The 27,815-nt window shown below is 43.4% G+C and overlaps 1 long non-coding RNA gene across 1 annotated transcript in view; it reads right to left on the minus strand.

The window, feature by feature from the left end:
• The window catches only part of LOC138647595 (uncharacterized), a 358,128-nt gene extending 330,349 nt beyond the window's left edge, over nt 1-27,779 (minus strand). The window contains exon 1 of the long non-coding RNA XR_011315006.1: nt 27,649-27,779. This is a non-coding gene — a long non-coding RNA (uncharacterized lncRNA). The remainder of the gene's footprint in view (nt 1-27,648) is intronic.
• Nucleotides 27,780-27,815: the final 36 nt, after the last annotated feature.

Below are 27,815 nucleotides of genomic sequence, written 5' to 3' on the forward strand. Positions count from 1 at the left end.
TGAAGAGGTGGTAGAGTATGTATCCCTCTTTGTGAACGGCTGCGGATGACCATTGAGCAAGGCTAAAAGGAGGAAGTGAGAGATAGAAGCTTAGAGATAGCTAAGTGGGAAGAGTAAATGGCAATGTGGAAGTCACCCATAAGGATAGTGGGGATGTCAGAAGAAAGGAAATGAAGTAGCCAGGTGGTGAAGTGGTTGAAGAAGGTGGTGGCTTGCCCTGGGGGTTGGTAAATGACAGACGGTTGGAGGGGGAGTATATGCGCACAAAGCGCACCTCAAAATAAAGCCTAATGGAGCGTGGCAGTGGATTTTGGGTGAAGGAGCAGTTTGACAGGAGAAAACCAACTTCTCCACCATGCTTGCTTCTGGAGAAGGATGTATAGGAAAGGAGGAATCCACCATAAGAAAGTGCAACTGGAGAGGCTGAGTCAGAGGGGGTGAGCCAGGTTTCAGTAATGCAGAGGAAGGGAAGTTTGTAATGAAAAGTCATGGATGGATGAAAGTTTGTTGTAGAGAGAGCGAGCGTTCCATAGAGCTCCTGTTACAGGGATGAGGGAAGCAGGGGCTGATTGAATGGATGAGGTTAGAAAGGTTGTGGAAATTTGGGATAGATTGCGGATGAGAGGTAGAAGTGACTGGGAGGAAGTGATGAAAAGGACCAAAATTTGGAGAGATATCGCCGGCAGTAAACATAAGCAGAGAAAGAGTTAGTAGGTGGAAGCAAGAAAGAGCATGGAGTGGCTGTCCTTGTTTGGAGACAGAGGATTATATGTTGAATAGTTCTGATGAGGAGGTGAGATGGATGAAGAGGATGGAGGGAGAGATAACCAGTTCATTACTAGGTGTAGAGATTAGGGGGGTTAGTAGGAAGTGAAGGACTATAGGGGTCAGAGTGAAAACAAACAAACATTGTTTACTGTGACTATGTATCCAGTTCCCTTCTGGTTCAACGTTGGTCTAATTAATTGCCGTACACTTAAAGGCCCCTTCACACTAAGCGACGCTGCAGCGATACCGACAACGATGTCGATCGCTGCAGCGTCGCTGTTTGGTCGCTGGAGAGCTGTCACACAGACAGCTCTCCAGCGACCAACGATCCCGAGGTCCCCGGTAACCAGGGTAAACATCGGGTTACTAAGTGCAGGGCCGCTCTTAGTAACCCGATGTTTACCATGGTTACCAGCGTAAACGTTAAAAAAACAAACACTACATACTTACCCTCCGCTGTCTGTCCTCCGGCGCTCTGCTTTCCTCTGCACTGTCAGCGCCGGTCAGCCGGAAAGCAGAGCGGTGACATCACCGCTGTGCTTTCCGGCTGGCCGGCGCTGACACAGGTTGCAGGAGGAGTGCAGAGAAGCAGAGCGCCGGGGACAGACAGCTGAAGGTAAGTATGTAGAGTTTGTTTTTTTAACGTTTACGCTGGTAACCAGGGTAAACATCGGGTTACTAAGCACGGCCCTGCGCTTAGTAACCCGATGTTTACCCTGGTTACCAGTGAAGACATCGCTGGATCGGCGTCACACACGCCGATCCAGCGATGTCAGCGGGAGATCCAGCGATGAAATAAAGTTCTGGACTTTCCCCAGCGACCAACGATCTCCCAGCAGGGGCCTGATCGTTGGTCGCTGTCACACATAATGATTTCCTTAACGATATCGTTGCTACGTCACAAAAAGCAACGATATCGCTAACGATATCGTTATGTGTGAAGGTACCTTAACCCCTTCCCGACCCATGACGCCACGTAGGCGTCATGAAAGTCGGTGCCATTCCGACCCATGACGCCTATGCGGCGTCATGGAAAGATCGCGTCCCTGCAGATCGGGTGAAAGGGTTAACTCCCATTTCACCCGATCTGCAGGTACAGGGGGAGTGGTAGTTTAGCCCAGGGGGGGTGGCTTCACCCCCTCGTGGCTACGATCGCTCTGATTGGCTGTTGAAAGTGAAACTGCCAATCAGAGCGATTTGTAATATTTCACCCATTATAACGGGTGAAATATTACAATCCAGCCATGGCCGATGCTGAAATATCATCGGCCATGGCTGGAAATACTAGTGTGCCCCCACCCCACCCCACCGATCGCCCCCCCACCCCCCCGATCTGGCCGGTACACTGCTCCGGCTCCCCTCCGTCCAGTGCTCCGCTCCCCCCCGTGCTCGTGTCCGCTCCCCCCGTGCTCCAATCACCCCCCCGTGCTCCAATCACCCCCCCTGCACTCCGATCCACCCCCCCCGTGCTCCGTTCCACCCCCTCGTGCTCCGTTCCAGCCCCCCCGTGCTCCGTTCCATGCCCCCAGCGCTCCGTTCCACCCCTCCCGCGCTCCGATTACCCCCCCCGTGCTCCGATCCCCCCCCCCCCGTAGTCCCCCCCCACCCTATCATACTTACCGATCCAGCCGTGGTCCCGTCCGTCTTCTCCCGGGCGCCGCCATCTTCCAAAATGGCGGGCGCATGCGCAGTGCGCCCGCCGAATCTGCCGGCCGGCAGATTCGTTCCAAAGTGCATTTTGATCACTGAGATATAATCTCAGTGATCAAAATAAAAAAAATAATAAATGACCCCCCCCCCCCCCTTTGTCACCCCCATAGGTAGGGACAATAAAAAAATAAAGAAATTTTTTTTTTCCACCAATGTTAGAATAGGGTTAGGGTTAGGGTTAGGGGTAGGGTTAGGGGTAGGGTTAGGGGTAGGGTTAGGGGTAGGGGTAGGGTTAGGAATGTGCACATGTATTATAGGGGCAGCACGGTGGCGCAGTGGTTAGCACTACAGCCTTGCAGCGCTGGGGTCCTGGGTTCTAATCCCACCCAGGACAACATCTGCAAAGAGTTTGTATGTTCTCTCCGTGTTTGCGTGGGTTTCCTCCGGGCACTCCGGTTTCCTCCCACATGCCAAAGACATACTGATAGGAATTCTAGATTGTGAGCCCAATTGGGGACAGTGATGATAATGTGTGCAAAACTGTAAAGCGCTGCGGAATGTGTTAGCGCTATATAAAAATAAAGATTATTTTATTATTTATTCTGGTCCTCTGCGGATTTTTCCGCTGCGGATTTGATAAATCCGCAGTGCTAAACCGCTGCGGATTTATGGCGGATTTACCGCGTTTTTTTCTGCGCATTTCACTGCGGTTTTACAATTGCGATTTTCTATTGGAGCAGTTGTAAAACCGCTGCGGAATCCGCACAAAGAAGTGACATGCTGCGGAATGTAAACCGCTGCGTTTCCGTGCAGTTTTTCCGCAGCATGTGTACAGCGATTTTTGTTTCCCATAGGTTTACATTGAACTGTACACTCATGGGAAACTGCTGCGGATCCGCAGCGTTTTCCGCAGCGTGTGCACATACCTTTAGAATTAGGCTATGTGCACACGGTGCGGATTTGGCTGCGGATTCGCAGCAGTGTTCCATCAGGTTTACAGTACCATGTAAACATATGAAAAACCAAATCCGCTGTGCCCATGGTGCGGAAAATACCGCGCGGGAACGCTGCATTGTATTTTCCGCAGCATGTCAATTCTTTGTGCGGATTCCGCAGCGTTTTACACCTGTTCCTCAATAGGAATCCGCAGGTGAAATCCGCACAAAAAACACTGGAAATCCGCGAAAAATCCGCAGGTAAAACACAGTGCCTTTTACCCGCAGATTTTTCAAAAATGGTGCGGAAATATCTCACACGAATCCGCAACGTGGGCACATAGCCTTAGGGTTAGGGTTGGAATTAGGGTTGTGGTTAGGGTTAGGGGTGTGTTGGGGTTAGTGTTGTGGTTAGGGGTGTGTTGGGGTTAGGGTTGTGATTAGGATTATGGCTACAGTTGGGATTAGGGTTAGGGGTGTGTTGGGGTTAGTGTTGGAGTTAGAATTGAGGGGTTACCACTGTTTAGGCACATCAGGGGTCTCCAAACGCAACATGGCGCCACCATTGATTCCAGCCAATCTCGTATTCAAAAAGTCAAATGGTGCTCCCTCACTTCCGAGCCCTGACGTGTGCCCAAACAGTGGTTTACCCCCACATATGGGGTACCAGCATACTCAGGACAAACTGCGCAACAATTACTGGGGTCCAATTTCTCCTGTTACCCTTGTGAATCTAAAAAAATGCTTGCTAAAACATAATTTTTGAGGAAAGAAAAATGATTTTTTATTTTCACGGCTCTGCGTTGTAAACGTCTGTGAAGCACTTGGGGGTTCAAAGTGCTCACCACATATCTAGATAAGTTCCTTGGGGGGTCTAGTTTCTAAAATGGGGTCACTTGTGGGGGGTTTCTACTGTTTAGGCACACCAGGGGCTCTGCAAACGCAACGTGACGCCCGCAGAGCATTCCATCAAAGTCTGCATTTCAAAACGTCACTACTTCAATTCCAAGCCCCGGCATGTGCCCAAACAGTGGTTTACCCCCACATATGGGGTATCACCGTACTCAGGAGAAACTGGACAACAAATATTGGGGTCAAATTTCTCCTGTTACCCTTGGGAAAATTAAAAAATTCTGGGCTAAATAATTATTTTTGAGGAAAGAAAACGTATTTATTATTTTCACGGCTCTGCATTATAAACTTCTATGAAGCACTTGGGGGTTCAAAGTGCTCACCACACATCTAGATAAGTTCCTTTGGGGGTCTAGTTTCCAAAATGGGGTCACTTGTGGGGGGTTTCTACTGTTTAGCCACATCAGGGGCTCTGCAAACGCAACGTGACGCCCACAGAGCATTCCATCAAAGTCTGCATTTCAAAACGTCACTACTTCACTTCCGAGCCCCGGCATGTGCCCAAACAGTGATTTACCCCCACATATGGGGTATCAGCGTACTCAGGAGAAACTGGACAACAACTTTTGGGGTCAAATTTCTCCTGTTACCCTTGGGAAAATAAAAAATTGCAGGCTAAAAGATCATTTTTGAGAAAATAATTTTTTTTTTTTATTTTCATGGCTCTGCGTTATAAACTTCTGTGAAGCACCTGGGGGTTTAAAGTGCTCAATATGCATCTAGATAAGTTCCTTGGGGGGTCTAGTTTCCAAAATGGGGTCACTTGTGGGGGAGCTCCAATGTTTAGGCACACAGGGGCTCTCCAAACGCGACATGGTGTCCGCTAACAATTGGAGCTAATTTTCCATTCAAAAAGTCAAATGGCGCGCCTTCTCTTCCGAGCCCTGCCGAGTGCCCAAACAGTGGTTTACCCCCACATATGAGGTATCGGCGTACTCGGGAGAAATTGCCCAACAAATTTTATGATCCATTTTATCCTACTGCCCATGTGAAAATGAAAAAATTGAGGCGAAAAGAATTTTTTTGTGAAAAAAAAGTACTTTTTCATTTTTACGGATCAATTTGTGAAGCACCTGGGGGTTCAAAGTGCTCACTATGCATCTAGATAAGTTCCTTGGGGCGTCTAGTTTCCAAAATGGGGTCACTTGTGGGGGAGCTCCAATTTTTAGGCACACGGGGGCTCTCCAAACGTGACATGGTGTCCGCTAAAGAGTGGAGCCAATTTTTGATTCAAAAAGTCAAATGGCGCTCCTTCCCTTCCAAGCCCTGCCGTGCGCCAAAACAGTGGTTTACCCCCACATATGAGGTATCAGCGTACTCAGGACAAATTGGACAACAACGTTCGTGGTTCAGTTTCTCCTTTTACCATTGGGAAAATAAAAAAATTGTTGCTAAAAGATAATTTTTGTGACTAAAAAGTTAAATGTTCATTTTTTCCTTCCATGTTGCTTCTGCTGCTGTGAAGCACCTGAAGGGTTAATAAACTTCTTGAATGTGGTTTTGAGTACCTTGAGGGGTGCAGTTTTTAGAATGGTGTCACTTTTGGGTATTTTCAGCCATATAGACCCCTCAAACTGACTTCAAATGTGAGGTGGTCCCTAAAAAAAATGGTTTTGTAAATTTCGTTGTAAAAATGACAAATCGCTGGTCGAATTTTAACCCTTATAACTTCCTAACAAAAAAAAATTTTGTTTCCAAAATTGTGCTGATGTAAAGTAAACATGTGGGAAATGTTATTTATTAACTATTTTGTGTCACATATCTCTCTGGTTTAACAGAATAAAAATTCAAAATGTGAAAATTGCGAAATTTTAAAAATTTTCGCCAAATTTCCGTGTTTATCACAAATAAATGCAGAATTTATTGACCTAAATTTACCACTAACATGAAGCCCAATATGTCACGAAAAAACAATCTCAGAACCGCTAGGATCCGTTGAAGCGTTCCTGAGTTATTACCTCATAAAGGGACACTGGTCAGAATTGCAAAAAACGGCAAGGTCTTTAAGGTCAAAATAGGCTGGGTCTTGAAGGGGTTAAGTGCTGCGCTTAGGTGATGCACAGCAGACTAACATCTTTGCAGACGTATTGCTCACAATATATTTGCTAACAAATGCACTTCCTCCGAATGTATGCGATTTAGCCGAAAGTGGGGAGAGTGAAGCCAACGCTAACTAGCAGCAGCAATTGCGTGACATAATGTCACGTGATCCTCGGGAGAGCCAGTGTTGATATCGCAGAAATGCCACCAACACCGGAGGAGAGTATAAGTGCTATTATTTTACTGGGGGAAAGATTCAGAAGGTGTTGGCCGAATAGTGGAAAATTTCTTTAACGCATCCGAATGTCAATGCAATACAACTACTCATGCAAAAAATAAATAAGTCTGATTTACATAAGGAGTTTCCTGCTGGGACTGTGAGGATTTATCTAAGGTATAAATGAGGCCTGACTTTGCTGTAATCAGAGTTGGAGAAGGATAAGTGTCAGATGAACCAGTCTTCTTCAGATATGTGCAATATGAATGAAACATCAAAATTCCCGATTCATCATTTGCAGGGTTTTTTTTAAGTCATTATCCTTTTTTGGCTTTTGTCATTGGCTCTAAAAATGGAAACCTAATTCATCAAAATGGCAAAAGAAATTCAAATATCCATTGCAAAGTCAAAAAAGACTTTTCCATGTCTTGAACTGTTTTGCAACTCATTGTGCCAAAAATAAATAAATAAATAAGACACTTTTCACTGTATTCAAAAAGACACCAAGGGAGGACTGGAGTTAAGCTTCGCCAAATTGTGAATTTTTAAAAAGGCCGCACATACCGAAATCAGGCAAAAACCTTTGAAATTCCTAAACTTCACTCACCAAGTGGACGAGAACATAGAAATAGACTTAAAAAAGGGTGTAAAACACACAAGTGTCTGTATTCAGGGCTTAATAAATGTTCTTTTTGGACTTCCTAAAGGGACCTGATCAGAAAAACGACCTGTTTAAAGGGAATCGGTCACCAGGATTTTGCCGACAAATCAAGAGCAGCATAATGTACGGGCAGAGACCTGGGTAATGCGTCACGGCAGTGATTCCAGTAATGTGTCACTGCTCTGTCCTTATCTATATTGAGGTCGGCTGACACATGGTAAGGTTTTAATACTACAGACAGGATAGGACCGTCCTGATTGGGGTGCACCTTGTCGCGGTGGAATGGCGTTTACGCTTTTGTGATCAAAATAGAGTTAACTAAGTTACCTATGTTATTTATATTTACTTTATACAGGGTATTTATGCTTGTTTGTTTTTTTTGTGGTTGGTGGGATTGGTCTGTGAAATGACCACAGTGCGGACATGCTCTTACACATTGTATGTATACCAGCTTTTGTTCCAGCTAATTTTTTTCGTTGGGTTGCTGTAGAAATAATAAAAACTGTTTTATCAGCAGTAAATTATCACTAGAAGATGTGCTGCCAGGTAGTCCAAGCACCAATTGGATACATAGTGAGTGAGTGAGTGTGTGTGTGGTTGCCACACCTAGCTGCTTCCTCAGGTAGACACAGGAACACTTTGATAGTGAAACCCCTGCTGGTTTATTAAAGTTAACAAACACCAATGCAGGGTTCAGAAAACAAAAGCACAGCCTTCCTGGCTTAACGGAAAACAAAAAGTATAACAGTCTTTTCTCTGCAGATTTCGACCTGCAGACACCTGGCAATGTCTTCCGCTCCTCCTTGGAGCTCCATGGGAGTACCTCCTCTCCCAAGACACACACCCCACTGACTCTTCAGACAGGCTTTTTAACCCAGATCATGTGATGATCACCTGACCGTGACCTCATCACAGGTCCTACTAGTACACATGCCGGTGTGGGCTCTGCAGGAGGAGATATGATGAGAACCCTCCCTCCCGCTCTATGACAGCACTGCTCACATAACACCAGCCCATGTATGCAGCTTTCATTAACCCATCCAACACTTTGTGTGCTGGAGGAAAAATATCCTGGTTTCATACCACTGACGCCAGCATGCGCAGTGACACATATCTCCCCTTGTACACTGTGACAGCAACCCTGTCACAGTATATTTGTATAAAAATATATATCTATCTATATATATATAATTGCCTAAGGGTTTTTCCGTCTGTCTGTCTGTCTGTCTGTCTGTCTGTCTGTCTGTCTGTCTGTCTTGGAAATCCCGGCTCTCTGATTGGTCGAGGCCGCCAGGCCTCGACCAATCAGAGACCGGCACAGCATCGACGTAGAAATCCCGCGTCTCTGATTGGTCGAGGCCGCCAGGCCTTGACCAATCAGCAACGGGCACAGCGACGATGATGTCATAAAGGACGTAGAAATCCCGCGTCTGATTGGTCGAGGCCGCCAGGCCTTGACCAATCAGCAACGGGCACAGCGACGATGATGTCATAAAGGACGTAGACATCTCACGTTTCTGATTCAGCGACGGGCACAGTATCGACGTAGATGTCATAATGGTTGCCATGGCGACGATGATGTCATAAAGGTTGCCTCGACCAATCAGCGACGGGCACAGTGTGCCGAGAATTCTGGAATCATCATTGTCCATATACTACGGGGACATGCATATTCTAGAATACCCGATGCGTTAGAATCGGGCCACAATCTAAAATATATATATATATATATATATATATATATATATATATATATATATATATATATACATATACATATACATATACATACATATATACATATACACACACTCCAATTGGTGGTGGGACCAGATTTGGACTACCTGATGGTGGGTCTACTAGTCTTCTAGTGATTATTTGCTGCTCATATATCTGTCTGCCTATCTATACACACACAGGCACATACACACAAGTGAACCTGCTCGAAAGAGGCGTTATCTGAGTGTGCTATGGCTACGTTTACACTTGTGTATCAGGGCTTTGCAGATGGCTGCGTACTTCCTCTCTGAAGCTCCGTCCAGTTCCACACTTCCGTTTAGGTCCGCCTACATCTGCATGAGTCCTGCATACCTATCTTTAAGATTGGGTACGCAGAACATGCGGATGTATGCAGATGTGCCGTTTTGATGCGGTCGGTGGGCACGTCAAAACGATGCATCCGCATACATCCGCATGTTCTGGTACCCAATCTTAAAGATAGGTACGCAGGATGCATGCACAAGTAGGCGGACCTAAACGTAAGAAGTGCGGAAGTGAGCGGCGCTTCTGGGAGGAAGTACGCAGCCGTCTGCAAAGCCCCGGTACACAAGTGTGAACGTAGCCTAACAGAGTGTCTTGGGGGTGCTTGAATACTATGTTCGAGTCCCCGTGGCTGCATGTCTCGCGGCAAATTAGGCATGTGCATGTTCAACAGCCGCAACACATGCACATGCCTAACGGACAATCCCTGCATGTGTTGTGGCTGTCTAAGCCGCGGCGACCCAGACATAGTATTCGAGCGCACCGAGGTCATTCTAGTGATGACAGAGCGTGCCTGTGGGCTAATAATGTTCATGAATAAGGAGGCAAACCTATAATTCATACAGTATAATATATAGGAATGTGAATTTCTTAACGTTGAGCATTTGTGTAAGTTTGGAGACGAGTAAAAACACAACTTTCCAGGAGACGAGTTGTGACGATCCGATGACTGTATGTCTGTAAATGGCTGCGTGAATCGTTTTATGTCATTTTTGAGGATCGTGGTCATTGACGTATAGAACAAGACTCGTTCTGTCCTGCGGAGAACGTCTTCCTAACGCACCCGATTTCCTGTACGCGATCGTCTCTTCGGCTTTGTGCAGCATAAATACAGTAGTGACTCCTGCTGCAGCATTCAGGCATGGCACATACCCGGCTGCTACATGTAATGGAATAGTAGACGACCATGTGCAGGGATACACGGAACATCTAGACGGCCGGCATAGTCTTCTCTTACTCTCAGGGGTGGACACTAATGCTTAGAACAACAGGGAGGGGACCCAGGACAGGAACAAAGCAATTACATCCATCACTAATGGAAAGTTACAGCAATAGTCTGCTAGAAGCCACACGTTTATTATTCAACCTGTTTCCTTATACGTCACCATCATATTCCGCTGTACACGACTGTCATCACTTAAATCAGTCCCTGTCCGCGATGGGCTTCCAGTCTTTTAGCTGCACCGATTTTGATATTTGACCCCCTGATGTGATTATTAGGATGCACATGAAGGGGCTGGTTCAGATTAGACATTAAAAATGTGAATGGGGATAAGCTGCAATACCTGGCGCAGCCTTAGATAAGAGGGGCGCTGTTTCTTCATAGTCTTGTCAGAGCACAATGGAAGTTGTAGAAGAGCAGCAGTTGGGGAACCATAAACTGTAGGACAATGCAACCAAATGCCTTTCTTCTATATTCAGATTTACTAAAACCCAGACAAATCCCTTATATAAAAGAAGGTTCTTAAACAACATATAAATGTCTACAAATTCACATAAAACTTCAAAACAAAAGCTTTTTTGAAAGAACCAGGTGGGAGAGCTGTTATGAAAGGCAATTCAGTACTACAATGGACATAGCGGTCAGAGCACATACAGTGATCTGACAATAACCCAAAATCATAGAACGAGCTCTGAGACGTGGGAACTCTGCAGACCGCAATCCCTAATCCTCTCCAAACAACACTAGAGGCAGCCGTGGATTGCGCCTAACTCTGCCTATGCAACTCGGCACAGCCTGAGAAACTAACTAGCCTGAAGATAGAAAATAAGCCTACCTTGCCTCAGAGAAATACCCCAAAGGAAAAGGCAGCCCCCCACATATAATGACTGTGAGTTAAGATGAAAAGACAAACGTAGAGATGAAATAAATTCAGCAAAGTGAGGCCCGACTTTCTTAACAGATAGAGGATAGAAAAGGTAACTTTGCGGTCTACACAAAACCCTAAAGAAAACCACGCAAAGGGGGCAAAAAGACCCTCCGTACCGAACTAACGGCACGGAGGTACACCCTTTGCGTCCCAGAGCTTCCAGCAACAAATTAGACAAGCTGGACAGAAAAAATAGCAAACAAATAGCAAAGAAGAACTTAGCTATGCAGAGCAGCAGGCCACAGGAATGATCCAGGGAAAAGCAAGTCCAACACTGGAACATTGACAGGAAGCCAGGATCAAAGCATTAGGTGGAGTTAAGTAGAGAAGCACCTAACGACCTCACCAGATCACCTGAGGGAGGAAACTCAGAAGCCGCAGTACCACTTCCCTCCACCAACAGAAGCTCACAGAGAGAACCAGCCGAAGTACCACTTGTGACCACAGGAGGGAGCTCTGCCACAGAATTCACAACAGAGAGCCATTCACCGGGTAATATTACGGTAAAAAGTAGTGGAAAATTGGTGGCGCTATATATATTCTGACCCCTTATATTATCAGTTCACGGTGGCTCAGTGGGTAGCACTGCAGTATTGCAGCACTGGAGTCCTGGGTTCAATTCCCCCACCAAGGACAACATCTGCAAGGAGTTTCTATGTTCTCCCCGTGTTTGCGTGGGTTTCCTCCGGGTACTCCGGTTTCCTCCCACATTCCAAAGACAGGGAATTGTGAGCCCCCTCAGGGACAGCGATGACAATGTGTGCAAAACTGTGAAGCGCTGCGGAATATGTTAGCGCTATATAAAATAAAAATTATTATTATAGTTCACAAATCAAACCACTATATTAATATCATATCTGTTATGATCAGGTGGCCTTGGAGCAGCATGAAATGACCTTCGCTGGAGCAGTGGTAACTTTACTGACCACAACCCCTGATCCTATCACCGCAACTAGAAGTAGCCGTGGGGTGTGCCTAACCAGACCTAGACACCTCGACACAGCCTAAGGACTAAATATCCCTAAAGATGGAAATAGGAAAACTCTCTTGCCTCAGAGTAGACCCCCAAAGGATAGGTAGCCCCCCACAAATAATGACTGTGAGTAGGAGAGGAAAAGACACACGCAGACAGAAAACAGGGATAAGCAAGGGAGGCCACTTCTACCTAGATAGGAAAGGATAGTACAGGATACTATGCGGTCAGCATAAAACACTACAAAATATCCACAGCAGAAAAATACAAAAACTCCACCACCTAACTAAAGATGTGGAGAGTATATCTGCGACTCCAGCCAGTCCAACTAGACTGAGAAAAACATCAGGCACAGTCTAGCAGGAACAAAATAGAAACAAGACAAGCACAGAAAATAAACAGCAGTGTGTCTAAAAAAATGAAGAAAACACTTATCTTTGCAGAATTGGCAGCAAGCAGGATGGGCCAGTCAGAGGACCAACACTTCCAAAGGAACATTGCCAACTGGCAAGGACTAATGAGTCCTGCACAGCTAAATACCCCAGTCCGAATTGCAATTAGCAGAAACACCTGTCCAAGACTGCTGCTCAGGAATAACTGCATTACCATCAACAACCACCGGAGGGAGCACAAGAGCAGAATTCACAACACATATCACAATCCCAGACCAGACCCACTAAATTAACTTTACACCCCAGACTAAAGTCGTACAAAAGTATCCTACCCCAAACCAGACCATCTAATTTATCTTCGCACCTTAGGCAAGACACAGTTAAAAAAAAAAAAAAAAAAAAATGTTGACCTCCATATATTAAAAGGGATTGTTTAGGCTTTGGTCAAAAGTCTGCAGTCACTCTATGCAATTGTAGACTTTAGAATCATGGTAGTATGCATTGTGCACGCGATCACGATTCCCTGGAATTCCCAGAGCGAGTGGGTGGTCATGTGATCACACGTGTGCAACTTCCGTACTTGCAGACACCTGCAGACTAGACTTGTTCAATTTCCGTCAGTTGAGGTGAATTGGGAGAAACCAGGTGGCTCTAATTGGTTTGTGACCACTAGTATGCAAATCTCACCCATGTGGTCACGTGATCGCCTACCCCTATTTGGAATAATGGGACTGCAGACTTCTGTCCCAAGCTTGGACATCCCCATTTAATAGCAGACGCCATAGTTTATTCCTAAATTTGTGATAGACCCCAGAATAGAACCCTTTAAGTTAATTTCACACAACAGAACAGACCTCTAGAATAACTTACGAGGTCTGGGGTTAGAATCTAGTTTAATCTGATATTGGAGTGGAAAATGGGAATGGCCAAGTAAAATAAATCCCCCCTTATATGATTACTTATTCCTACACCCATATATTAATAACAGACCCCTAAATTAGTTTTACATCCAGACTAAAACCCTATAATAGATTACCCCCAAACAAGACACTCTTAATTATCTTCACACCCCAGACCAGACACCCCCCAAAAAATATTTATATTCCAGACTAGACTTGTATATTAAAAAGGCACACTAAATTAATTTCACATTTCAAACTAAACCTAATAAATTAATTTTACACTGCAGAGTAAATACATGTTAATACTAGATGGTGGCCCGATTCTAACGCATCGGGTATTCTAGAATATGCATGTCCACGTAGTATATTGCCCAGTGACTTATGATCAGGTGGCCTTGGAGCAGCATGAAAAGACCTTCGCTGGAGCAGTGGTAACTTTACTGACCGTAAACCCTGATCCTATCAACGCAACTAGAAGTAGCCGTGGGGTATGCCTAACCAGACCTAGACACCTCGACACAGCCTGAGGACTAAATATCCCTAAAGATGGAAATAGGAAAACTCTCTTGCCTCAGAGTAGACCCCCAAAGGATAGGTAGCCCCCCACAAATAATGACTGTGAGTAGGAGAGGAAAAGACACACGCAGACAGAAAACAGAGATAAGCAAAGGAGGCCACTTCTACCTAGATAGGAAAGGATAGTACAGGATACTATGCGGTCAGCATAAAACACTACAAAATATCCACAGCAGAAAAATACAAAAACTCCACCACCTAACTAAAGATGAGGAGAGTATATCTGCGACTCCAGCGAATCCAACAGACTGAGAAAAACAACAGGCACAGTCTAGCAGGAACAAAATAGAAACAAGATCAGCACAGAAAATAAACACACAGCAGTGTGTCTAAAAAAAAAGCGAACACTTATCTTTGCTGAAATGGCAGCAAGCAGGAGGGGCCAGGCAGAGGACCAACACTTCCAAAGAAACAAGGAACAAAGCTAAATACCCCAGTCCGAATTGCAATTAGCAGAAACACCTGTCCAAGACTGCTGTTCAGGAATAACTGCATTACCATCAACAACCAACGGAGGGAGCCCAAGAGCAGAATTCACAACAAGTGACGTAGTATATTGCCCAGTGAAGTGGTAACCAGCACAGAGCCACGTAGTATATTGCACACCGACGTAGTATACTGCACAGCCACGTAGCATATTGGCCAGTCACGTATGTCACAGGTTAAAAAAAACCCAAACATATACTCACCTTCCGAGGGCCTCTTGTAGTTCGGTCACATGACCGTGACGTCATGGCAGGTCCTTCTCCCATACCATCCTTGCCACCGGAACCTGCCGCTTGCATGGAGCGGTCAACGGAGTGTCGCGAAAGGTGAGTATATAACCTTAGATGTTTTTACTATTGATGCTAAATAGGCAGCATCAATAGTAAAAACTTGGTCACACAGGGTTAATAGCGGTGGTAACAGAGTGAATTACCCGTGGCATAACGCGGTCTGTTACCGCTGGCGTTAACCCTGTGTGAGCGGTGACTGTGGGGAGTATGGAGCTGGTGCCGGGCGCTGACTGCAGGGGAGTAGGGAGGAACTAATTGGATTGTGGCCATCGCTGATTGGTCGCAGCAGCCATGACAGTCAGCAGAGGCCGCGAATGAATGAATATCCGTGACAGACAGAAGGACAGACAGAAAGACGGAAGTGACCCTTAGACAATTATATAGTAGATCAGACCCTAGACCAGATCCATATATAATTTTCATGTCTCAAACCAGAACCTCTAAAATGTTATACCCATTCTAGCCTCAAATGGTAATAGAAAGCTTTAGACTTGACCCAGTAAATGAATACCAAACCTAAATTAATTCTTATCCCACAGCTATAAATTAACCTATAGAAGACCTGTCTCCTGGTAAAAAAAAAAAAAGAAAGTGGGCAATTTTTGCTTCCCTTTTATTCTCGCTGCTCACCTTCTCATTTTTAAAATTGTCATATAGTTCAAGAGATATGGGTCTGTTTACATCAAGAACAATCCTTTATGCTAATTTTGCTAGATTTTTCAAGGAGGCGTTGCTTACAAAGTAAAAATGTAGAGCTGCCTAAAGACACGCCCCAGAGGATCCAGTTAGACATGCCCCCTTGATAAAAACCATAAAAGCATAAAAGAGACCCATATCTCTGGAGCTACATGCTAATTATATATATATATATATATATATATACAGTGGGGCAAAAAAGTATTTAGTCAGTCAGCAATAGTGCAAGTTCCACCACTTAAAAAGATGAGAGGCGTTTGTAATTTACATCATAGGTAGACCTCAACTATGGGAGACAAACTGAGAAAAAAAAAATCCAGAAAATCACATTGTCTGTTTTTTTAACATTTTATTTGCATATTATGGTGGAAAATAAGTATTTGGTCAGAAACAAACAATCAAGATTTCTGGCTCTCACAGACCTGTAACTTCTTCTTTAAGAGTCTCCTCTTTCCTTCACTCATTACCTGTAGTAATGGCACCTGTTTAAACTTGTTATCAGTATACAAAGACACCTGTGCACACCCTCAAACAGTCTGACTCCAAACTCCACTATGGTGAAGACCAAAGAGCTGTCAAAGGACACCAGAAACAAAATTGTAGCCCTGCACCAGGCTGGGAAGACTGAATCTGCAATAGCCAACCAGCTTGGAGTGAAGAAATCAACAGTGGGAGCAATAATTAGAAAATGGAAGACATACAAGACCACTGATAATCTCCCACGATCTGGGGCTCCACGCAAAATCCCACTCCGTGGGGTCAGAATGATCACAAAAACGGTGAGCAAAAATCCCAGAACCACGCGGGGGGACCTAGTGAATGAACTGCAGAGAGCTGGGACCAATGTAACAAGGCCTACCATAAGTAACACACTACGCCACCATGGACTCAGATCCTGCAGTGCCAGACGTGTCCCACTGCTTAAGCCAGTACATGTCCGGGCCCGTCTGAAGTTTGCTAGAGAGCATTTGGATGATCCAGAGGAGTTTTGGGAGAATGTCCTATGGTCTGATGAAACCAAACTGGAACGGTTTGGTAGAAACACAACTTGTCGTGTTTGGAGGAAAAAGAATACTGAGTTGCATCCATCAAACACCATACCTACTGTAAAGAATGGTGGTGGAAACATCATGCTTTGGGGCTGTTTCTCTGCAAAGGGGCCAGGACGACTGATCCGGGTACATGAAAGAATGAATGGGGCCATGTATCATGAGATTTTGAGTGCAAACCTCCTTCCATCAGCAAGGGCATTGAAGATGAAATGTGGCTGGGTCTTTCAACATGACAATGATCCAAAGCACACCGCCAGGGCAACGAAGGAGTGGCTTCGTAAGAAGCATTTCAAGGTCCTGGAGTGGCCTAGCCAGTCTCCAGATCTCAACCCTATAGAAAACCTTTGGAGGGAGTTGAAAGTCCGTGTTGCCAAGCGAAAAGCCAAAAACATCACTGCTCTAGAGGAGATCTGCATGGAGGAATGGGCCAACATACCAACAACAGTGTGTGGCAACCTTGTGAAGACTTACAGAAAACGTTTGACCTCTGTCATTGCCAACAAAGGATATATTACAAAGTATTGAGATGAAATTTTGTTTCTGACCAAATACTTATTTTCCACCATAATATGCAAATAAAATGTTAAAAAAACAGACAATGTGATTTTCTGGATTTTTTTTTCTCAGTTTGTCTCCCATAGTTGAGGTCTACCTATGATGTAAATTACAGACGCCTCTCATCTTTTTAAGTGGTGGAACTTGCACTATTGCTGACTGACTAAATACTTTTTTGCCCCACTGTATATATATATATATATATATATATTTTTTTTTTTTTTTTTTTTTTATTTGAAGGACCCCCTTCTCCTTCATTAAAAAAAATGCACATGTAGTATCAATGCATCCATTGTATCAACATACAGGTTCTTCTCAAGCTTAGAATATCAAAGAGTTAATTTCAGTTCTTCAATACATAAATTGAAATTCATTTTATATGGAGTCATTACAAACAGTGATCTATTTCAAGTGTTTCTGTTAATGTTGATGATTATGGCTTACAGCCAATGAAAACCCAAAAGTCATTATATCAGTAAATTTGAATACATTATAACACCAGCTTGAAAAATGATTTTAAAATCCAAAATATCAGCCTACTGAAATGTATATTCAGTAAATGCACTCAGTACTTGGTCGGGGCTCCTTTTGCATCAATTACTGCATCAGTGCGGCATGGCATGGAGGCGATCAGCCTGTGGCACTGCTGAGGGGCTATGGAAGCTCAGGTTGCTTTGATAGCAGCCTTCAGCTTGTCTGCATTGTTGGGTTTGGTGTCTCATCTTCCTCTTGACAATACCCCAAAGATTCTCTATGGGGTTAAGGTCAGGCGAGTTTGCTGCCAATCAAGCACAGTGATAATGTTGTTTGTACACCAGGTATTGGTAGTTTTGGCAGTGTGGGCAGGGGCCAAGTCCTGCTGGAGAATGACATTTCCATTTCCAAAAATGTTGTTGGCAGATGGAAGCATGAAGTGCTCTAAAATCTCCAGGTAGACGGCTGCGCTGACTTTGGTCTTGATAAAACACAGTGGACCTACACCAGCAGACGACATGGCTCTCCAAACCATCACTGATTGTGGAACCTTCACACTAGGCCTCCAGCAGCTTGGATTGTGGCCTCCACTCTTCCTCCAGACTCTGGCACCTGGATTTCTAAATGGTATGCAGAATTTACTTTCATCTGAAAACAACACCTTGGACCACTGAGAACAGTCCAGTTCTTTTTCTCCTTGGCCCAGGTAAGACGCTTCTGGCGTTGTCTATTGGTCATGAGTGGCTGACACAAGGAATGTGACACTTGTAGCCCATGTCCTGGATACGTCTGTGTGTGGTGGCTCTTGAAGCAATGACTCCAGCAACAGTCCACTCCTTGTGAATCTCCCCCAAATTTTTGAATGTCCATTTCTTAACAATCCTTTCAGGGCTGCGGTTATCCTGGTTGCTTGTGCACCTTTATCTACCACACTTTTTCCTTCCTCTCAATTTTCCATTAATATGCTTGGATACAGCACTCTGACCAGCCGGCTTCTTTAGCAATGACCTTTTGTATCTTACCCTCCTTGTGGAGTGTGTCAGTGACTGCCTTCTGGACATCTGTCAAGTCAGCAGTTTTCCCCATGATTGTGGCGCTACTGAAACAGACTAAGGGACCTTTATAAACGCTCATAAAGCCTTTGCGGGTGCTTTTTAGTTAATTATTCTAATTTACTGGGATAGAGAGTTTTGGGTTTTCATTGGCTGCAAGCCATAATCATCAACATTAACAGAAATGAACTCTTGAAATATATTATATAGTCATTACAGAGTGATCTGAGTTTCACTTTTCCTATTGAAGAACTGAAACAAATTAAACTTTTTGATGATATTCTAATTTTGTGAGAAACACCTGTACAAGATTAAGTAGCCCAAATGGTAAACACTGTAAAAAGAGAAAAAAATAACACGAGAAGAAGAGATCAAAACATTGCATGTAACCCTAAAATTGCATTAATACAACCATGAGCTCACCACACAAAACGGCAAGCACTCATATTTTTATGTAAAAAATTTTTTTTAAGAAAACACAATCCACTTTTGCTATAGCCATAAATGTACTGACCTGCATATTCAGGTTTCCAGGTCATTAAATCACAACATTGCATTTTTTTTTTTTTTAGCATTTCATCCCGCTTGCATTTTTGCATTTTGTAGTCAAATGAAAATTCCTAAATATGATTTGCGTATGATAAATTACTATGTCTGATCCGGATATACACACAACAGATAAGGTGCTGCCGAGTATGCATGTATATGGGGTGATTAGCTATGTAAAGGTGCATGTAGATGGGCTGCGAGTCAAAGAATGGGCGATTGTCAGGTGATCAGATCATGGAGACAGAATGATCGTACCGAGATGTGTAAACTGGCCAGTAAATTTGTTCTGATTGACTAACTTAGTGCACCAGTGCCCATTAATGCATCACAAATAGGGATGAGCGAATAGCTTAGAGCTTACCGAATAGCTGCATCGGTAATCCGGCTACCTGGAGCGCTCCCGATAATCAGCTGTTCGGCGCCGCAGCTGCATGTGTCGCTTCTGTGTGACAGTCACAGCACATGCACGTCCAACGAACAAATAAGCCGACGTGACTTCATTGGTGCAGCATAGCATGTATGGTCAAACGAGACCAATATTAAACTCTTTGGAGGCCATAACACACACCATGTTTGGAGGCCAAAAGGCACTACCTATCACCCTAAAAGCACCATACCAACAGTGAAGTTTGGAAGTGAGAACATCATCGTATGGGTCTGGTTTTCAGCACACAGCACTGACAAACTTCATATGATTGAAGGAAGGGTGAATCGACAAATGTACCAAGACAGTCTTGAAAAAAAAAAATATGTTGCCATCTACTGGGATGATGAAGATGAAAGAAGGCTGGACATGTCAGCAAAACAACGATCCAAAACACGCAGCCAAGGAAACTATGAGGAGCTATTGGACTGCAAAGGACCCATCTACTGTTCTTGGACAGGGGTCTCTTCTGTCTGTGGCCGCCAGTGGTCCTTTTAGATGAGCCGATAATCTGGAGTGATGCAAAACATGCTGGCAATTGCACAACAAACGACCAAAATTTTTGTTTGCAAGGTGTTGGATCATTCATGATGGCATTTAAAAAAAGTTGACAGAACATTGTACTGTTTATAAAGGGAAATTACAACCAATAACATAATATTCTATGAGCACAGAAGGATCATATAAATCAGGTGTGGGGAACCTTTTGGCTGTTTATGGCCCTTGATGATCTTTTATCCAGCCGGCAGGCTGATTCCCATGGACCGCAGCGCCTGGGTCGGCAACTGTATTTTGACAGCCGTCGACCCATTAATTTCTTCTTGCTCTGTGAGCATACGCAAGCAGCACTCCCTACTGAACACTGAGGGAGTGTAATGACAGATTACGTCCGGACACCAGTGCCAGAACCATGATGTACTTTGTGGGTGGAGGTAGCGTGCAATTTGTACGGCCTCCAGGGATCATATAAATATCCAAATCCACAAAGATTCCCCACCCCTGATATAAATGATCATCGATCTTTAGGGCTGACGTGAATCAATTTTCAGGGGTCGGCCCGTCGGCCACATCAGTAACCTGCGGCCACTGGATGGAAGCCCTTAGCTCCTCCAACCTCGCAATATTTGCAGCTCTTCATTTGAGACGTTGGCCTGACGAGAGGTCATTCTTGCGCCATGACATACATGTGGCATTGCGCCTGGCCAGCTGATCAAAAGAAGACCTGCGGATACAATCAGGGGGAAGGCAGTCCCCAAGGCTTCCATCTTAACAGCAGCGGTCATCAGCATTTAACTATACCTTTAGTTTCTTTAGTGAAGATGACGTATTGCAGTAGTACAATAGCCTTGAAGACGAGGTGGTTGGCTAATTACAATTCTGAGCTCACAGAAAATGATGATATGCGTTGTGCGGTTTTTGGCTGCCTCGAGTTGACCATGACGAAGTTTTAGCAACTTTTCATTTCCTGGATGTGAAGCATCAGAATTTAATTAATAGCGACAAACGCCTGACACCAGAACGATCTACCGATAGAGAACCGAGGGAGAAATCGAGACACTCCAAAAAATTATCCACTAATGGTGTCCCATTGTAGTAACACTTTCCCTCCCAAGTTATCTACTACTAATTTACTAATTGTATTAAGACCCTACAAAGCATATGAAAAAAAAAAAAAAAAAAAAAAGAGAAAATGTTGTGTTTGCCAAGAACTGCGCTTTATCTTACTTATGAAATTCCTGGATAAAAAGTAACTTTGGAAAGGCAGACATCATAGCCCGAACTGTAAATATATTAAAAGAAGCAATATGTGCGGACTGGGCACCAGAGTTTTATAATATGAATCAGGTCTGGAACAAAGACTGGAGGCTAAAGGCGCTTCCATTGTTTTCTACTATTTTATTGGAACGCCATTAACTCCTTCCCGTCCGGGCACCACTGAAGAGCGAAGATTTACCAAGACTGAGGTTTCACATCTCCAAAGAAATACACATTGAGGCTTACAATCTAAATTCCCTATGTGGACAGCGACGGTGATGTCTAAAGTGCTGCGGAAATTAATGGCGGCCATAAAAGAAAGTAAATACATTTATTTCTACATCTTTGCACTAATTTCTCATCATAAGTAATGGTAAATATGTCAGATTGTTGGAAACCAGGATCTCTCCGAGTAACTTTACTCCATTCTCTTGACACTTGATAGTGGGCAGTCACAAATTATATGTCGGAACCATACTTTGCAACCTTTTGTCATCAGTAGGGTTGAGGGAAACGGGTCGGCCATTTTCAGAAGTCGCCGACTTTTGGCAAAGTCGGGTTTCATGAAACCCGACCCGACCCCTGTGTGGGGTCGGCCATGAGATCGGCGATCTTCTGAATCTGGTATCGGAATTCCGATCCCGAGTTCCGATATGTTTGCAATATCGGAAATCGGTATCGGAATCCATATTTAAGTGTAAAATAAAGAATTAAAATAAAAAATGTTGCTATACTCACCCTCTGATGCGCTCTGGTTCTCACCGGCAGCCTTCCTTCCTTAGAATCAGCGCTTGAAGGGCCTTAGATGACGTCGCGGCTTGTGAATGGTCGCGCGACCAATCACAAGCCGCGACGTCACCGAAGGTCCTTCAAGCGCTGATTCTAAGGAAGGAAGGCTGCCGGAAAGAAGCAGGGCGCGTCCGAGGGTGAGTATATACCTAATAGGAATATACCTATTTGACCTACTTGACACCAAATAAACAAGGTGCAAATCATGATAAACCTTATAGTAGATCTGTCAGCACACTTTACAATATATACTCCATTTGTTATTAAAATGTGATGATGAGGTTTGTGTACTTTGAAAATCCTGGTCTGAGTGACTGTACAATCTTTACATTAATATGAGCATTTTATTGGTCCAGTTGAGGAGTTAGAGTGCTCTGAGTTCAAGTGTATTCAGTCTCAACTGACTGATAGTAATAGATTGTACTGAGCAGTGAGAGATCTCAGCAGCAGCAGGGAGGAGGGACACTGAGGAACTGACAATCGGGACAGGTGGGTGGAGATGTGGAGATCCAGCAGCAGCGAGGAGGAAAGCGGAGGTGCTGTTAATAGATCTAAATAGGCAAATATTCAGAAACAACAAGGAGGATGGACACTGTGAAGTCATCAATCAGTCTAGATGAAAGGAGACAACACCAGAAAAAAAAAAAAAAAAAGAGAAGAGAAGGGGTGACAGTGAGGAGCAGCCAATCAGGATAGATGGGCAGACATCAAGTTTAAACATTCATAAACATTCACAAAGTATTATATTTAGTTATTTTGACACTGATTATCTCAGTAAGTATGCCAGCCTCATCAGGCCTAATAGATCTATTGACACTTTTTGTCATTAAAAGTGTTCATTTAAGATATGATCTGTAATATATTTTCACACTGGGTTCCTTAAAGCTTCAAGTTCTGCCTCTGACATTAATAAATTATAGTGATCCTTCATAAACTACCAGAATGCAGTCGCGGATTTATAAACTAATCTCAATTCTGACCAGAATTGTCTTTATAGGGGTTGTCTGGTTTGGAAAATCCACTTTTATATTTAGCATATTATAAGACCACCCAGTTATAAACTCATTTAGTCAGCGTTGGGAATGGATATAAAGACCAACCCACACTTTGGAGGACCAGTCACATTCATGCATTACATGGATAGGGCATTAGGTCAATGAAAAGAGTGTTATACCCGGTTTCACCTGCGGAGGAGCTGTAGGAGAATCAAACACTCACTGCCAAGTTGTACGGCTGATCTTTAGGGACAAGTGTTAAGCTTATTTTTAGGAGGACCAATTTAACCATTTCCTATCTATATCTTTACTAAAATCTTGTTTTAGGGATAACTATCATTGGATATCAATGAGCTTTATAGATACTCATTTTTAATCTTGTATCTTCATATTTTAGAAGTCTAATATTTTCCCGATGCCGCTGACCTTTGATACATTCCTATTGGAGAAAGCCCAATGTTATCCTCTGTAAATGATAAATCTATGAGCAGTTTTTTTGCTTTTTTAAAAGCAACAGATTGTGCAATATGTATTGCATATATTAATGATTAGCTGCTGTGTTCACAAAGCTTGGATGTAAGGGAGAATATAACAGATCCTACAAGGATTTCAATAGCAATGTATACAGGTGGTACCGGAATAAGGATCATTTTAAAAAGCTCCACCCTATTTGGATACTACCCTATGGGACACTAAAAACTATAGGACTCCTTTAAAGAGAAATTGTCAGCAGGATTTTAATCTCTAAAGTATTGATATGCACATGTAGCTCTTTCAAGGACCAGTCCAGCAATACCTTTACATGGCCAGTCCGATCCTCCATTACTGAGATATCAAAGTTTGAATTATGCAAGGAAAAGATGAAAATTTATTTGTAGCCCTGCAGCCTCTGTCACTCCAGCTCTACTGCTCGCCCACCACCACCTCTTCCTGCTTGATTGAAAGCCGCTATGTTGCACAACGTCAGGTAAAGGAGCTTTCTCGGCCATTACAGACTCTGTTTCCCCGTACGTTCAACTCTGATGTGGTCTCTGCTCATACATCGGCTGATGGAGCGCAGAAAAAGGGCGAAGGAGTACAAACGCTCCCAAAGTTCTTGGTTAACTCATTCTGTGTCCAGTAAGAAAACAGCGCAACAGAGACGGTAGAAGGAAACGCAGCTAAACCCAATTGCAAAAATTGATTTTTTTTTTTTAGCCCTAAATATAAATCCCAAGAAAAAAAAAAAAAATACTCTCCAAAAGTGTATCCTCAACAGAAACTAGAAAGCAAAGCAGGGCAAAAAAAAAAAAAGGATCAAAAGTCACACCAGAGGCAATATTTGAAGTACCTACTTCCATCACTTGCCAGCTATTACCAACATGTCCATCCAAGTTTAATTTCTCAAAATCTGAATATTATTGTGACTAGCTAGCAAAATACTTCACAGACTGCTGTGCACATTATAAACACTATATACAGCCATGGCCAAAAGTGTTGGCACCCTGAGGCTATGTGCACACTTTGCGGATTTTGCTGCGGATCTGCAGCTGATTTGACCACTGCGGATCTGCAGCAGTTTCCCCTGAGTCTACAGTACAATGTAAACCTATGGGAAACAAAAAACGCTATGCACATGCTGCGGAAAAAAACGCGCGGAAACGCAGCGGATTACATTCCGCAGCATGTCACTTCTTTTCTGCGGATTTTCACCTGCTCCAATAGGAAACTGCAGATGAAAATCCGCAGAAGAAACGGCAGTAAAAACCGCGATAAATCCGCAGTAAAAACAGCAACGGGTTTTCACTGCGAATTTTGGAATTCCGCTGCAGAAAATTCCGAAGTGGAATCCGCAAAGTGTGCACATAGCCTTAACACTAGAAGTCCCAGAGAGGGGTCATTTAACATTTCTACCTTTGGAGCTTGAAATTTCTGGGACTTCTAGTGTTAAAATTGTTCCGTAAAATGAAGTATTTCTCCCCCGAAAATATTGCAATTACACATGTTGTTTTGCTATACACACGATTGTTTCCTTTGTGTGTATTGGAACAACGCAAAAAAAAAAAGAAAAAAGGCAAATTGGACAGAATTTCAAACTAACACGAAAAATGGACCAGAATAAATCGTTGGCACCTTTCCAAAATTGTAGGTAAACAACTTCAAACACACACAAATTGAGTCAACTCCTCCCCCCCTCCTTTATATCTGGTTTCAGATGTTATTTTCATATTGCCCACACCTGTTACTTGCCACAGGTGAGTTTGAATGAGTATCACATGCTCAAAACAAAGTTGTTTGCCTACAATTTTGGAAATTTATTCTGGTCCATTTTTCGTGTTGGCAAATTGGACATAATTTCAAGCTATTTTTTTTTTGTCTTGTTCCAATACACACAAAGGAAATAAACATGTGTGTAGCAAAACATGTGTAATTACAATAGTTTTCTGGGAGAACTACTTACATTTTTTGGAACAATTTCAACGGTGCCAACAATTTCGACCAAGATAGTACAGCCACGTATAGCATACACATCTTCAGACAGAATATTGCAAAATCATGATCAAGCCGTCATCATGTGCCAAGAGGAACCAAGACAAAAGGTGGGGAAGAAGATGTATTGATTGCATTGCCATCCCCATGGGTGCCACTAGGACTTTCCCCCCCCCCCCTTTAGGCTATGTGTCCACGTTGCGGATTCGTGTGCGGATATTTCTGCACTGTTTTTGAAAAATCCGCAAGTAAAATGCACTGCGTTTTACCTGCAAATTACCCACGGATTTCACACCTGCAGATTCTTATTGAGGAGCAGGAGTAAAACGCTGCGGAATCCGCACAAAGAATGGACATGCTGCGGAAAAGAATGGACATGCTGCGGAAAATACAATGCCGCATTTCCGCGCTGTATTTTCCACACCATGGGCACTGCAGATTTGATTTTCCATAAGTTTGCATGGTACTGTACACCGCAAATCTGCAACGTGTGCACATAGCCTTAGTTTCCAGGAGTCACATGCTATTACAACCTCTGAGCCACCTAAAAAAGTCAAGAACAAAAAAAATGTGGTAGTCAGTAATGGTTACTTTTTTTTAACCAAGCATAAGGGAAAAATGATGGACTCATTCAATTCTGAGGAGATAATTATGGAATCACCCTGCAAGTTTTCATACCCAAAAATAACACCTGCATCAAATTAGATCTGCTCGTTAGTCTACATCTAAAAAAGGAGTGATCACACCTTGGAGAGCTGTTGCACCAAGTGGACTGACATGAATCATGGCTCCAACACGAGAGATGTCAATTGAAACAAAGGAGGATAAATCATCAGACAATGTTGCATATGATGTTGGTTGTTCACAGTCAGCTGTGTCTAAAATCTGGACCAAATGCAAACAATATGGGAAGGTTGTTAAAGGCAAACATACTGGTAGATCAAGGAAGACATCAAAGCGTCAAGACCGGAAACCTAAAGCAATATGTCTCCAAAACAGGAAATGCACAACAAAACAAATGAGGAACGAATGGGAGGAAACTGGAGTCAACTTCTGTGACCGAAGTGTAAGAAACCACCTAAAGGAAATGGGATTTACATACAGAAAAGCTAAACGAAAGCCATCATTAACACCTAAACAGAAAAAAACAAGGTTACAATGGGCTAAGGAAAAGCAATCGTGGACCGTGGATGACTGGATGAAAGTCACATTCAGTGATGAATCGCGAATCTGCATTGGGCAAGGTGATGATGCTGGAACTTTTGTTTGGTCCCGTTCCAATGAGATTTATAAAGATGACTGCCTGAAGAGAGCATGCACATTTCCACAGTCATTGATGGTATGGGGCTGCATGTCAGGTAAAGGCACTGGGGAGATGGCTGTCATTACATCTTCAATAAATGAACAAGTTTATGTTAATATTTTGGACACTTTTCTTATCCCATCAATTGAAAGGATGTTTGGGGATGATGAAATCATTTTTCAAGATGATAATGCATCCTGCCATAGAGCAAAAACTGTGCAAACATTCCTTGAAAAAAAGACACATAAGGTCAATGTCATGGCTGCAAATAGTCCGGATCTCAATCCAATTGAAAATCTTTGGTGGAAGTTGAAGAAAATGGTCCATGACAAGAATCCAACCTGCAAAGCTGATCTGGGGACAGCAATCAGAGAACGATGGAGCCAGATTGATGAAGAGTCCTGTGTGACCCTCATTAGTCCAGGCCTCCGAGACTGCAAGCTGTTAGAAAAGCCAGAGGTGGTGCGACAAAATAATGTTTGTTTTTCATGATTCTATAATTTTTTCCTCAGAATTGAGTGATATTATTAATAATTTTTCCCCTATGCTTGGTTAAAAAAAAAGTAAATTACTGACTACCACATTTTTTGTTCTTGATTTCTTTTAGTGTTTCTTAAAGCCAGAAAGTTGTCATCTGAAATGACTTTAGTTTTGTGCCATGTCTGATCTGATTTTTTTTCTACAAAATTTAACAACAGAATGAACATCCTCCAAGGCCGGCGATTCCATCATTCTTGCCCGGGGTTGTACTAAGAGGTAGCAAATAGAATTTCAGTCTTTTCCTACAAAGTCTACGATATGCAGAAAAAAAAAAATAGTTACCATTTTTGGCAGGAAATTACAGGGGTCAAGTGCCAAGAAGGTCGATGATATGTGGACTTCATTCCTTTGAAGGGTCTCGCGAGCTGTAATTTTCACTTCCAATCGAACTCTACAGATTTCACCATTGACTTTCTAGCTTGCACTGGAACAAAACAAATATGACAAGG

The sequence above is a fragment of the Ranitomeya imitator genome, chromosome 8 (genome assembly GCF_032444005.1).
Source record: "Ranitomeya imitator isolate aRanImi1 chromosome 8, aRanImi1.pri, whole genome shotgun sequence".
Classification (NCBI taxonomy): domain Eukaryota; kingdom Metazoa; phylum Chordata; class Amphibia; order Anura; family Dendrobatidae; genus Ranitomeya; species Ranitomeya imitator.